Source organism: Corvus moneduloides, chromosome 3, assembly GCF_009650955.1.
Source record: "Corvus moneduloides isolate bCorMon1 chromosome 3, bCorMon1.pri, whole genome shotgun sequence".
Taxonomy (NCBI): domain Eukaryota; kingdom Metazoa; phylum Chordata; class Aves; order Passeriformes; family Corvidae; genus Corvus; species Corvus moneduloides.
The window spans coordinates 117,253,582-117,267,741 of record NC_045478.1 but is presented as its reverse complement, the minus strand read 5'-3'; the positions used below and the strand labels follow the sequence as shown (position 1 = coordinate 117,267,741).

At 40.2% G+C, this 14,160-nt stretch overlaps 1 protein-coding gene across 5 annotated transcripts in view; it reads left to right on the top strand.

Moving 5' to 3' along the window:
* Positions 1–14,160, top strand: part of PLCB4 (phospholipase C beta 4) — a 186,853-nt gene that overhangs the window by 1,226 nt on the left and 171,467 nt on the right. The window contains exon 1 of one of the 5 annotated variants that reach the window (XM_032103708.1): positions 5,825–6,188. The exons of the other annotated variants lie outside the window; for them this stretch is intronic. The gene's annotated coding sequence lies outside the window, so the exon portion shown is untranslated. Of the gene's footprint in view, positions 1–5,824; positions 6,189–14,160 lie in introns of those variants that run through there. 5 annotated transcript variants of the gene reach the window in all.

The window sequence follows — 14,160 nt, the reverse complement described above, 5'->3', positions numbered from 1 at the left end:
AGTGTGTGTTTGTTAGGTAATACTTTCTCAAAGGCAGATGATTTTAGAAAGTTATGGAATAATCTTTATCTCAGGGGGAGTTTATATAATGTTAAAGTGTCCATGGGGATGGATCTGTAGGAAAGGTGGATGGTAGGGGCTACACAGAGTCAAAGTCTTACACAGTATAAATCTTCAATAAAGTGTGCATCATCCTCTCTTAATACGTCACTAACATTTGTGTTTCTCGAGCTTTGCTTGCTGTTGCACCATGGAAATTTCAGTTTAATAATTGGTGCTAACGAGGGTCCTCAGGAAAACGTCGCATTTCAGATCCTGTGAGAGGATGGAGAAGATTCTTTCGTAACACGTTTGTGTTCAGAGTTGTATTCTGTAGTTTACCTGAGCAGTGTTAGCAAGCTGATACTACTCACTTCAGGTTAATTTCTCCAACTTCTGAAAGTGTTATGGCCGCTGTACTTGCAGGCTTTCACCAGATCAAGGGTACTTAATAGTGCCATGTACCACAAAATAATTATTGTTATATAGAGCCGAGCAATTTTGTGTTGTACAGAGACAGTTTCTAAATATGAGCTGGGAACAGATTTATTCCTCCCTGCAACTGGTAGGTTCATGAAGTAATTAAAAATAAATTACAGAGCTCTAGGATGAAAATTCTCTTCCACAATCATTAATACCATTGTGCCTTCACGTGTCAGTTTTGATTCATCTCGTGATGATATTGCTAAAAACCACGTATTGATATGAAAGTCAAACCTCTGGTGAAAATATAACTGTGTAGCTGTCAAAATAAAATGTGAGGATCTGATTTGATTGCTGTCTGTGGATATGCACTTGGTAGAGTAACAATGCCTTTTATTTTAAAGACATGCACCCACGCACAGGAGCTTTGTTCTAAAATAGTGTTTTCTGTCATGAATTTGTGCATAACTTAGACTCTCTGCTTTTTCTTAGAATGCAGGGAAGACAGAACCTTGAAGGGGAAGAGAGAAAGACCAAAAGGGGCAGGAAAGAGAAGTCATTTGAATTTCCCTTACTGACAGAGGACATACTTCTTTGTTGTTTCACACAAAATACTGTGCTGTTTTCACCTTTTCAAAAACAATGGCGAGTTGTTTGGGCTTGATATACACTGCTGACTTCTGTTGCAGACTTTGGCCATTTGTTCCAGTAATATCTGGCTGTGATGATGAACTTGGGGCCATGCTGGAAGTCTGTCAAGTATTTGTTACAGCTGTGTAGGAACCGATGGCTTCATTTTCACCAGGCTTAGGTACACTGTGTTGAAAACTTGTAGGGGTATAAGTTTTGTGCTTACCGAAATGACTTGGTTTATATTTCTTTTTCATTTTTTATCTTGTCACTTTTTGTGGTCTTTTCGAATTGTTCAGTGGTTTGCTTTCCTTGGTGGTTTTAACAGCTCAATTGCTGTTCCTTCCTGTTCATAATTTGCCAGAGACTGAAGTCTGAAACTGCTGGTTTAATATTTTCCTTAAAATTGAATTAATCCCTTTTCTAGAGGAAAGGGAGGAAGTAACAGAGGAGTACTTAGGAGAATTTTAGAAACAAGAACCAAAACTTAATGCAAGCATCTTACCTAAGAGAGACTACTTACGAAAATTGTACCTCACTGATTTCAGAGAAGGCTGGTTTCCTCTGTAGTTTGAATCATCTGTCCCATTAGATTTTGGGAAGTGTTGTAAATTAGTTTAGAAGTGAAATTTTCCAAGTCATAAAACCTCTGGTTGGTTGTTAGTGGAAATCATTACGAAGGGTTGCATAAGCATTATTTGTAGGATGGCTAATCAGCAGCCCAGGCTTAGTTCCATTCTCTAATAAAGAGATGCATTGTGCTACTTCAAAAATTGCAAAATTGATGGCTTGAGTACATTTACTAATTTTGCAAGATACGTAATGCATCTGGTTTGGGGAAGACTCTTTGATGTCTGCAGAAGTTGCACACGGTGGAGGTGTTTATGATCCAGCCTGTTAGCTCCTCAAAAGTTTTTTGATTATACTGTTTAGGACATCTTATTCTTATGAAAGATTCATGCATAGCACCACATTAAAATTACCTATGTGCATGCATCAAAGGCTCAGATAAATTTTATTTGGCAGGACTTTCTGGCAGCAGGTTTTGTGGTCCTCTTGCTTCTGCAGAAACAGAATGTGATTTTTTGGCTTTGTATTCCGAAGAGCTGACCTGTAGAAGGTTAGAATACATGGGGATATCAATGGTATAATTACCAAAGATACTGTGCTTTGGCATTAACTATCCTGCTTTGCTTATGTCTTGCCCTGTGAACACTAAATTATGAAAATCTATCTTGTTGGTCTTCACCCATCTTCTTACGGTGGTAGTGGTTTCTGGAAGTTTGGTAAATATGGGCAAAGAGGCTTGTGAAACTGTGGAAGAAGACAGATTCTCAGCCATTCTGGAATTAATTAATTAGGCCTAGTAGTAAGTTCCTTGTTCCAGAAAGGCATGCTAATGTATCTGAGTGCCTGGAACAGGGTGGCACAACATGGGAACAGCATCAGGCCAACCCTTTTGGTGCTGTCCTCGGAGCACTAATGCCAGAAATCTGCAGTTTTCAGGGGAAGATGCTCCCAAGCAGCTTATGCGAGTCACAGGGATAGATGTTGCAGCACAACTGTGACTTTAGAGATTCCTCTCCAGCAGACTTCTGGGTGATGGGCTGCTGATATTTTCCCTGCGAGGGATCTTGGAGGAAAATCAGTACTTGCACCCCTCCTTTTGAAGACCAGCATCAGCTTGTATGAGGTAGTGAAGTGCTGTGGCTTCTTTTGTCAATTTGTCTTGCAAGTCATTCTGCGTATCAGCCACTGAAAGAAGTACTTGTTAAAGTTGTACTTGTGCAAGAGCAAAAGAATCTTGATTTTTTGGATAAGAATGAGACAAAACCTTCATCTTCCTCTCCTCTGAAGAGCCTCCTAGCCTAATATGAAGTCATAGTGTCCTGTTTCCCGTGTTACTAGTCTTGGATAAATGGTATTTGTGAATGGTTATAATGTTTCATTTCATCCTTTGAGTTGTAGGAAGCACCAGTCAGTCCTCCTGTGAGAGAGAGCCTGGGGAGCAGTGCGAGTGTCACTGGAAGGTTAGGTTGCCCTACTGTAGTGTACCTGCTCATGAAAAGGGAGAAATACAAGGTATCCAGCTTTTAAGGCCACTTGCCTTTTGCACAGTTGAGGGTTCTGTGGCAGATGAGGCTGTTCCTTTGATCTCTTTGTGGTTTCCTGTTCTATTCCATTGCCAGTCAGTGTTGTTAAGCTCAGTCGTGATCCTGTCCCACCTATGACTGATAGCTGGTCATGGGACAGACACCACTGATCACAAAGACCATGGATATGGCGTGGAGCATCCCTTGTCCTCCCCTGTTTCATGACCACCTCGTAGGTGAATCCATAATCTGACTTTATGCAATTGCTCCATGCTGCCGGGTAAAAAATCTATAACCCACAAGTGCTCCTAATTCCTCATAGTGTGTCTCTCACCTTTCTTTTTGCAATAGCCAGGGATCAAAATGTGAGTTAAGAAGTTGGTTGGCAGCTGTCATATATCCAAAGTTAGAACCTTGCTTTCAATTTTATATGGGAGGTATAATTGTACCACTGTGAGGCCCTACACCTGGAGATCTGAGAGTCCCTTGTTTGATCTTTGCTCAGAGTAAGAGCCTGTTCTTTCCTCGGTAACAATAACTGGGAGCTTTAGGCAAATGAGGTGAGACAACCTGTGTGGAATGTGCTCTATTGTAAGGTCTGTTTGCAGAGTGGTGGAAATCGGTGTTGCTGAAGTAACCACGTGCCTTTGCCCTCTCGATTCTGAAGAAACTGGTTCTGTTCAGTTGACTTTGGGGCTCTCAAATTGTAACTTCTTTGTGAACCAGCCTTGCAACCTAGAAGACCTTGAGAAGATGTGTAACATTACAAATGCTGGCTTAAAAAGGGACTGTTCAAATTAAATCCTGTTCCTTCTCAGATGTTGTACCAGTAGACCATTTACTTGAAGTCTTAATCTAGGCTTGGTGTTGTTATTCTGTTGTTTTTATGCGTAACACCTTTTGAAATTATGAAGAAAAAAAATTTACAAATGTCATCCACCTATCAAATAGTTACATAAAAGTAATTTAGGTCTGCAGTTGGTTTAGCAATATGCCAGCCAAGACAGAATATATTCAGCTTCAGAAATGTTTGGGTGCACTTTATTAAGGAGGAAATGGGTATGAGAAAGGTGTTAAAGAGCAGGCTCTTTATTCTTGAAGTTACAGATAAATTTCCTTTTCTAACAATTTCTACATTCAACTTGAGCACAGTCCTGAAGACTGGAAGCAATCAGCCAGGAGGTCAGTAACTAATAAAGGGGGAAAAAGAGAGTAAGGACTTGAAAGGTTAATGAGGAGCATCTCTTGGATTCCAGCGATCTAGGGTTTCCATGATCCTGTGAACACTGGTGATGTGGAAAATAACAAGTAATAAGGGAGTTTTCTGAGATAAGTTTTCTGAGATATAAGCTGTGGTCTTGAACAAGATAGGTCGAAGAAAGAACTTCTCCTACCAAAGTGGCATCTTTTTCCTCCTTGATCTTGTAGACCATTCCAAAACTCTACAGCTTTTTCTGTTTCCATTTTTCTACTTCTTGAACATTTTAATTTCCCATGCCTGAAATTGCCACATCTCTCACATTTGCCTTTTGGTTTTCTTTCCCAAGCTTTTGGGGATGTTGCTGCATGTGCTGTACTTGTTGCACGTACAGATGTTCTGTACTCTCAGCTGAGGCTGTGTGCTGGATCCAGGGTGCTTGTCTCCATCTCTGCCATTAGACTGCTGCTGCCACTGCTAAAAGGAGACAGAGGAAAGAAAGGAGTTGATAGCTGCAGTGAGAGCCTGTTTGTTTTGAAATATACAAATTAGGATAATTCATACAGAATTCTTCTTGGTGAAGTGTGAGTTGAAATGGAATATGAATGCCTTATTGGGAAGTAGGAAATAGAGCCATGGAGTGGTTTCTTTGGCAAGGCTAACGAGATCTGTTGAACCCAACAGAATTGGTGTAATTTTTTCTATGAAGGACTGTGATCATGGAAATAAAAGCATTGCTGAAGAAGGCGGGGAGAGAGGCTGCTGAATTCTCTGTAGGTTTGTTTGCAGAGATGAGAAGGAAGCACAGATCTGTTAAAAGAGAGGTTGGGTAGCATGGTGACTGCAAGGCAGGCAGGGGCTGTTGGATGCTTTGATTTTACTATTTGTTTTTCAGATATAGTTCTTGAGGATTAGTGCAGATTAATTGGGTGCTCTGGTGGATTTGGAGAGAGCTGTGCTGCATATCTGACATCAGCAAAGAATAGACTGAGTAATTACTGCTTTCTGGTCTTTCAGCCTGTGTTATTTGTGTGCTGCTTCCCTAGCAAAAGATACTTAGAAATAGTTGTCATACATTAAATGCCAAGGGAAGATGGAATGTGGTTGCAGGTATATCAGAGCAGATTGCAAATGAGGTGCTGCAGTCTGGCACAGGAGCTGTGAGTTGCAGGTAACGTGGATACTTTGGCACCCCTGCTTGGCTTGTCGTTTTCACACTGGAAATCTCCTGTATCCGTGGATGCTGCAGGTGCGGCGAAGCTCTCGGAAATTCCCCTCAGCGTGTCTGCCATCCCTCACATGATGCGCTTATCTGCTTTGATTGGAGAGTTCCCGGGCTGGAGGAGAAGGTGGGGGCTTCGGGGGGCGGGGAGCGGTGTGACCTGGGAGAACAACAGAGGGCTCAAATAGGGCAGCCCGGGCGGGAGGAGGCTCAGCTGCGGCTCGGTGTCCCGGGGGTGCTGCCGGTGCCATATTCCCCCAGGCACAGCAGCTGGGGCTCGGGGACCCTGGTGGCCTCCTCTGCTTGGTCTGGGGCTGGCAAGGAGCAGTCCCCGCTGTACATCTGCGTTTGCCCAGGGGAAGGTCCTGGAATCTCTCTGCTGCAACTGAACTGATACAGAGATTCATTTCTTTTTTTCCCCAAGCCCTTCAAATCTGGCAGTATGTAGCAGAGTCTGGCTCTGGCTGTTCTTTTTGCTGATGCTCTCGGTTTTGGCTCTGAAATACAGAGTAGCTTTTTGATGACCTGTGCCTGTACCAGGTGGCTGGGAAGAGATAGTGCTTCTGAGAAGACCTTGGCCCAGGTGAGGACAAACAGCAAAGTTTTTTTCAGTGGTACAGGTTGCTGCTCCTCTGCGTTCACACATCACTGGTATAATTTTGCTTTTCTCAAGCAGACTCCTGTCTACTTGGATGCGTCCTGAAGTATTGTGTATGTTTGGCTCTGCATGCTTTTAATTTTTTGTTTGTTTTTCTTTAGAAGCTGAGAAAGTGCTGGAATTGGCATATGTGTCAAGCCTGGTAAACAGATGTTGATAAAATGGTCTCCTTTGAGATATCCTAATGAGAGCATGAGCTTAACTAGAAAAGCCATATGAAAATAGTTTGTGTGCCATTTCATCTGTGTGTCTTTATGCAAGAAAATGTCTTAAATTAGTCTTTGCATCAGGTAGTGGGAGTATTTGCACTGCTTTTAAGGGAGTAATACTATCTCTTCCCTGTGGAATTAATGAAGACTGGCACCTTGGAAGAAGCATATGGTACTTAACTGGCCCTGCCCCAGGGAGAGTTAATAAGTTGGTGTGGTGCTGGTGGGATCTGTGAGCTGTACTGGTGCTTTTGTGAGTGGATGTATGGATTGCGTGCTTGGGAGACAGTACCTCCAATGGCACTCCTGTGACCTCAGCTGCTAATGATGATCACAGAGATGCCTGTGGATCCAGCAGGGAGTGAAGATGCATAGAGGCTTAGAGAGGTAGGAAAGGATAACAGCAGGATCAGTCCTTTACATTTTGCCTTTATCTCTCTGGAGAGCTGGGTGATCATTACTGTGGGGAAATGCTGGGTGTTGTTCCTATTGCATGTTTGTGTTTGCTGGGTATGGAAGGGATAAATCTTCAGCTCTGCTGGTGTGGTTGAGTTCATTTGGAAGAATTCTTACTAATGAAGTTTGTACTGCAGAATTGTGGTCCCCATGTGGATAGAGGAATCACAGCTCACATAGACCTTTATCTGGTAGTCCAAATCATGTGAAAAAACTAAATATTCTCTGCTGCATCTTCATTTTAGGTGCTGATTCTTTGAATTGCAGTCTCAGAAAAAAGATGATCTTTTGGGTTTTGGCTAGAGTGACAGTCTACCAGTTGATTTATTCGGGGTTTGGAGGGACATAGTTTTGGTGGGTTTTTCTTTTTTTTAAAGACTTGAAAAAGTTTGTTCTTCTTATTTGTAATGATTTTTTTTGTTTGTTTTGTGTGGATTCCTGTGTATTAGTTTCTTACAGCTTTTTCCATGATGAACTAAAAGCCTCATGTAACCTAATTGCATTTCCAGATGTGGGAAAATCAAAAGTATATGTTTGCAGTAATTCTTTGCTGTACAAACACATGTATTTATTTTGTAAATGCTTTTTGTATTTTAAAACACATGAGGTGAAAGCAATACTTTACAGGAGTAGCTGTGAATTGGCATGAAATAGGTTACTTCTGAAAAAAAAGGTGAGCTTTATTGCTGGGGATTTTTTTTTTAATGAAGCCTGTGACACTTCAGTTTTCAAAACTGAAGCAATCTGCCAAGAAATACATGCTCTGATTTATATACCTTTGATTTAGTTATGCTCAGTTTGTAAACAGTGCCTGGTAATCTTCCCTGATCTCATCCTGCTTTAATTTCTAATTTACCCTTGAAAAGACACTACTCACTTTAATCTGGAATAACCACCTCCCCTCCCCACAGTGGAACAACTGAATAATAATATTGTGAAAACAAAGACCTAAGTGCAGCTCTCAGATACCTGACACATTAAAAACATCAATTGAATTGATCTGAAATTATGTGGAAAAACATACAGGTATGTTTTCAGGTAATTTTGAATCATCAGATGATTGATTCCGTGAGTGGTTTTCCATGATTCAGGTGCTGAGCAATGTGGCAATACTTTTAAGGCTTTTGAAAACTGGAAAACAGTTTTTGATTCTCACAGGTAGAAATGGCAGAGGAAATTGCATTGCTGTGTTAGCAGTTACATTATTTGGTTTTAAGGAATTGGCTCCATCCCACTGTAGTTTAGTGTCAGAATGTTTGCTGGGTGTTTTCATTCTCTTGTTTTTAAGTGGAATTGTTTTCTTTACAGAAGACAATAGTAGTACAAGATATGAGACTTTTTTTTCTAGTTGTGTGAAACTACATTAGCCTTTTTGTGGGTTTTCTTTTTGAATTATTTAATTTTCACAGAATCTTTTAGGTTGGGAAAGATCTCTCAGATCATTAAATCCAACCTAGGACACAACACCACCATGGCACTGAGTGCAACGTTGAGGCTCTCCTTAAACACCTCCAGGGGTGGTGACTCCACCATGCCCCTGGGCAGCCTATTGCAGTGTCTAATCAGCCCTTCTGTGCCTAAACCTCCCCTGGTACAGCCTGAGACCATGTCCTCTTGTCCTGCCACTGGTTTCCTGGGAGAAGTGGCCGACCCTCACCTGGCTACAGCCTCCTTTCAGGGAGTTGTATTCCCTTAATATAAAAGGATGCATCTAAAAGAATAGTCCATACCTTTAACAGCATTTAAATGCTCATGAAGACCTTCATGAATAATTTGAAATTTTAACCAAAACTTGCATCTTGAAGGTATTGCTTTGTCTGGCTCCTTTAAAAGATCTGTGGAAGTATTTCTTCAAAGCATTACTGGAAGTAATGATCAGAGCAAGGTGTCAGTTTTGTGCTTGTTTTTTTAAAGAGCTATAAAACTATATACCTAAAAAGTTTTAAAATTGTGGACCTATTTTTTTCAGGTAAGCTACATCTCCTCCTTAAAAAGTGATTGTTAATTTAAATTATAACCACTTTTCTGGTAATATTTCTTGATTTCATAAACTATTACCTAAAATCTTTCAGTTACTGAAAAGCCAATTTATAGTTTCAATTAAAAAGAGCTTCTGTATACATGCATAACACATTAATTACACAAATAAATTTCTGGCTGCTTTTCTTCTTGTAGAAGTTGATGAAAAGATAATGCTTCTCAGTTAATTTTAAATTATTTAAAGCAAGTCTTATTTAAACATCACTGAAAGTGGATTAATCCTTTTCTTCCTTCCATCTCTTCCTGCTATCATCACATCTTGGGTTTTAGAAACTAAAGAATGTTGTCTAAAGGGCTTTGGCAGGGAATGTTTTGCTTATCTCAGTGGTCTTCAGTCCAGCTGGTAATTAGCACTTCTCTTAGTGACTGAAGCATAATTTTAACAAGATTTGGCTCTTCTTTTCAGCACTGTCTATTGACAGAGCGTGGGTGTTGCAAGCAAGTAACCGGAGTTCATTTGAGCCTTGCATCTCAAAATTCAATTCAAAATCATCGTGCCTCATCTAAGGGGCCTTTTGGATGGTTGTTGAAATTTATCTATTCTCTCTTACTGTAATACTGTTGACTGGGTTTGTGCATCTGCAGTTTTATCAGGGATGATTCATAGGCCAAAATGGTGTTTGTCCACTTAATGGTTCATTCCTTCCCCCTTTCAAAAGGAAAATAATGGAAAAAAGCCATTCTATCTGATAGATAATAGCTTCTCTTTTATTGTTTGGCAGTGTGTGTTTTATTTTTTTTTTTTAATCTTGAAATTTGACCTGATGAAAGAAAGGTAACGAGAATCCAAACAGTGTCAGGACTTGGCAGGGGAATATGCCATGTATGAGAAATAAAACTGACCTGAGTACAGCACACTGCAAGTGCACAAACCCTTCAGTCCTTCAGAGCTGGAGATTGATTAAATCAGTCTGTAGTTTTTGCAGGTGAAATAGTTAATTTGGCTTCAGAACTTTATTTGTTCCCTATGGGCTACACATCCAATGGGGCTCCATCTATCCCTTCCAAAACAAAGTGTATGTCTACAAAGCTGGCCCAAGCCTTCTTGTTTGTAAGATCAGATGTCAAAAGATTTCACTTTGTCAGGATGGAGAGATACTGCTGGAATGCTAGAGGATCACGCTGAGCCTGATATAATTTCAAAACTAATTTTTAGCTCAGTTTCAGGAGAGCATGGAGCTGCTGTTAGGACACATTTGATCCTGTAGGAGCAATGGTAATATTCCTGGGTTAGAACAGGTAACCCTTTGTGACACAGGAGGAGAGGGGCCCAGCCTGAAAGCTCTTTATTTGTTACTTGGTATTGTTTTGGTAATTCCACCACCTAGTCCCCTTTCCCTCTCCCCATGTCTTTTGGGCATGGGCAGAGCTGGTTGTAGTGCCCTTTAAAAATCAGATTTATTTGTTCTAAAGCTCGACTTGGGTTAAATACAATAAGACACAAACCCTCACCCACAGTGTTCTGATTAGGTATTTTTTCAATATCTACCTTAAATGTCACGATAATGCCTGACATGAAGGCTCATTGTGAACCACGAGATCCAGAGCAGCTTTCAGCAGTGCACATCAGAATAAGTGCATAGTTCTAGCCTTGAAAGTATGAACTGAAGTACAGCACAATGTAAATGTCAATTCAGGAATGTTAGGTAGGTTTCGTATGATCCCTTAAGGATTCTTTGTTCATGGCCTAAATTGCAAGGTTTCTGGGGCAGGGACTATCCTTGCATTATTTATTTTATGGCATTTATTACATTGCAGTCTTTATTATTTTTTATTCAACCTGGTTGGTGCCCATTTGCTGATACTCAGATGAGAGAATACACTGCAACACAGCATTTTTAATTAGAATATATATACAAAACTGATTTATGCAGATTAAAAAGAAATGGCATCCATGTTGTTCAGTTCAACATGCTGAAGTATCTAAAGGTATAAAGCAGCTTTCAGACAATTTCATCTCTTTGTACTCCAATTGTTGAGACCTTTTTTAGTGTGGTGAGATGACTTCCCCAAAGCCTGCAGCCCATGTGTGTTAGCAATGGGGATCCTGGTGAATTACTTCTTGACCTTGACTTGGAGATCAGAATGTAGCAAATCAGGAACATGGACAAGCTCTACCCGGACAAACTCCCAGGGGTGCAGGTTAATGTATGGAGCAAGGCATTGCTTACACTGCTCCCACTGATGTGCCATGCAGTCTTAGAGGCCATTATCTTTAATACCTTTGTTATGCAATAGATCCAGTTTTGATTTTTAGCCCAGAAAGAGCAAAGTTTCAGTTTTAGAAGCACAGTCTGTTACAGGATATTTGTCAAGCAGTCTTTTTGCTTATGGACATTGACAGCAGTCTTGCAGCAGAAATGAAAATGTGTTTCTTGGTGTTGTTTCTAAGTTTGAGGATTCCCTATTTAAATCTTTTAAGTCAGAACATATCTCAGGAACACCTTTTTCTTCTTTTTTTTTCTTCCTTTGGCAATGGTATGGACACAGTCTGAATCAGCAAAGCTGGCTTAAAGGGACACTCAAGTCAAAACCGTATGTACATATAAAAAGGAATTTTCTTTTGCAAAGAATCAAAGTAGCTGCGGACATCAGGCCTAACGTTGAATGTTTTAAAACTAATTTATATGGGTCGTGTAATTTCTGTTTCCTCCCTCTTTCTTTGTGTTCTGTGAAAGGCACCAAACAGCAAACCCTGAACAAGCTCAACTGCACAGTTGGATGAGAAAATAAATAAAGATGCTGGGCAGAAATTGCAATCTTACAAAGCAAAGACCTAGAAAGATGTTTCAGCTATGCTAAAAATTATTTACACTTTGCAGTCTTGAAGCTCTCAGTGATCTAATAGTGCTTCTGGAATCTCTTTTTTAGGCGTTGTACATATTTGTTAAAAATGCTCCTTCACCCAAAGAATTTATTCCACTCGAATAGGAGGAGCCAAAAGCTGAACACAGTTTTTTGGTATATAAGCAACAGAAAAGAAGTGTGAAACATTTCCAGCTACATGTGGTTAAGATCAGCCTAAAAAATCAAGCTGCATGTTTTAATAATTTTTGATCAAGTGGGACTTCAAAGATTTTGACTTCCCTTTAAAGTGTAAATTTTTGCATTGGACAATGTAGCACAAACCAGCGCTGGCTGCCATCAGATGAGATTTGCTTCAGTGCAGCCAGCAGCATCAGGCCCAGGATGTTTGTACAATGAGGCTTTGTAAACCTCCACTGCAGAGCTGCAATGCTTTGATCTGTTTACTGGACAAATCAAAATTAAACTGATGTCTCCCTTTTTTTTTTTTTTTTTTTTCTTGGGAGAAACTAGCACTCAGGAAATCTGGCTGGCCATATCAGATTTTGCCCCAAGAAATTGCATTAGTTTAAAAAAGAGGCATTGTACTCACAGCTTAATGTTTAAACTCAGTGTCAAAACGTTGGGGCAGAATAATGCACACCGATAATGCAAATGGTTTTCTTGGGTGGGTTTCAACTCCTGTGCTAGTATCTGGGAGAATATGTTTACTTTCTTGCATTGAAATACCACGCTATTTCCATCACGGTAATGCCACTTTCAGCTAGCTAGTTGCAGCCAGGTTCTGAGATAAGAAATCAAAATTGTTTTGAAGTGTATCTCTGTTTATTACAGTGTAACTTTTCTTTTATACTTCATATTATCCAGTGACTAAACATGTTTACTTTAAACCGGCTATGTGTTCCAGGTGGGTAGAAGCAAAACAAAAGTGCATTTGAGCCAGTTGTAATTAAATTTCAGCTCTGTACATTTTGTCAAGACAAGAAAAGCTGCTGGCATTTAAACCTTGCAATGCATTATGGAGTGACTACCAGTCAAATCCTCCTATGGAATTAAAACAAATTGGAAAGCAGAGTGAGAAAGGGGAAGAGAGGTTTGTGTGAATTAAATGACTATGGCCTGTGGTTTGCCAGGCTCTCTTGCTTTTGTCGATGATGTCTGGTTATGTAAACTTCTTCCCACCACTTTCTTCTTGAACTTGCAGCAAAGCAGTTTTGTGTGGTGTAACATCTGCTGGCATAAAAGTGGTTGTAAATAAAAAAATCTTTACTGTGCAGCCCAGTAGGAAGGAAAGAGAGTGTGGAAAGGAGCATTCTCTAGAAACACAGATGGCTTTAGATATTAATAATGTTTTGTGAAATAATTTTAAAAATATGATTGCCAAAAGAAGGGGATTGTATGAAGAAGCTGAGTGCATCTATTTGGTACATTTGGAAGAATTTGCTGTTAAACTTTCCTGGAGGAGCATGCCCAGTGTGATCAGCCATGTACTCTCCCAAGAGTGATGGGACCAAGAGGTTTCCATAGAATGATGGGCCCATTCTGTGTTATTTTGCACTGTGCAAAATAATCTTGTATTATAGTATGGTATGTAATTATCTCAGTAAATATGCAGGGAGAAAAATAATGCTGCTTAATCCCTTTCTCTTGCTGTTGAGGAGGATTGGGATAATAAAAGTGTAGATCACAACATGCTACATTAGAGCTGCTGGCCTACATTTCAGAGCGAGATTGGCAAGGAGCAGGCTCCCAGTTTCTGGAACACGGAGTACATCCCAAAAAGAATGATTAGGCTGTGGTAGGATTTATGTGATGATGCTGAGCTTTCCCTGGAGACATTAGATTTTATCTTAGTGATATGAAGTGCTGGCAGCTGCTGGCTTGCTGGCCTGAAAGGAGTATCCATCCTCTTCCCATCTTTTCACCTGCTGCATGTTCCCAGTGCCTGCATTAGGTGTCCGGTTTCCGTTTTGGAGTCTAGGATTGCTCTTTCCTTTCTGTTCTCTTTGAATTATGGTGAGACACCCTTAAACTTTACTCTTGGTGGGAGTGCAGGTTTTCATGATAATAATTCATTTCATTGGCCCAAGCAGAGTAAAAGCATTTACCCATAATTGACCTGGATTCCTTGTAATGCTGTAAATGAAGTCCTTGGATTGTTAATACTTTCATCAGCAGTGAGTAATTTCATAGATTGAAAGGCTCTTAAACTGCAGCATGATGATTTTGGTTCCAGAGAATTATTATAGGTGACTAAAAATTGAGTACTTCCCCCCCCCCCCCCCTAGAAAAAAGAAGAAAAAAATAATAACATTCCTAAACCATAGGTAAAATTCCCTGCAGGAGCTGCAGGATAGTACATAATTACATCCAAGACATACTGAAAT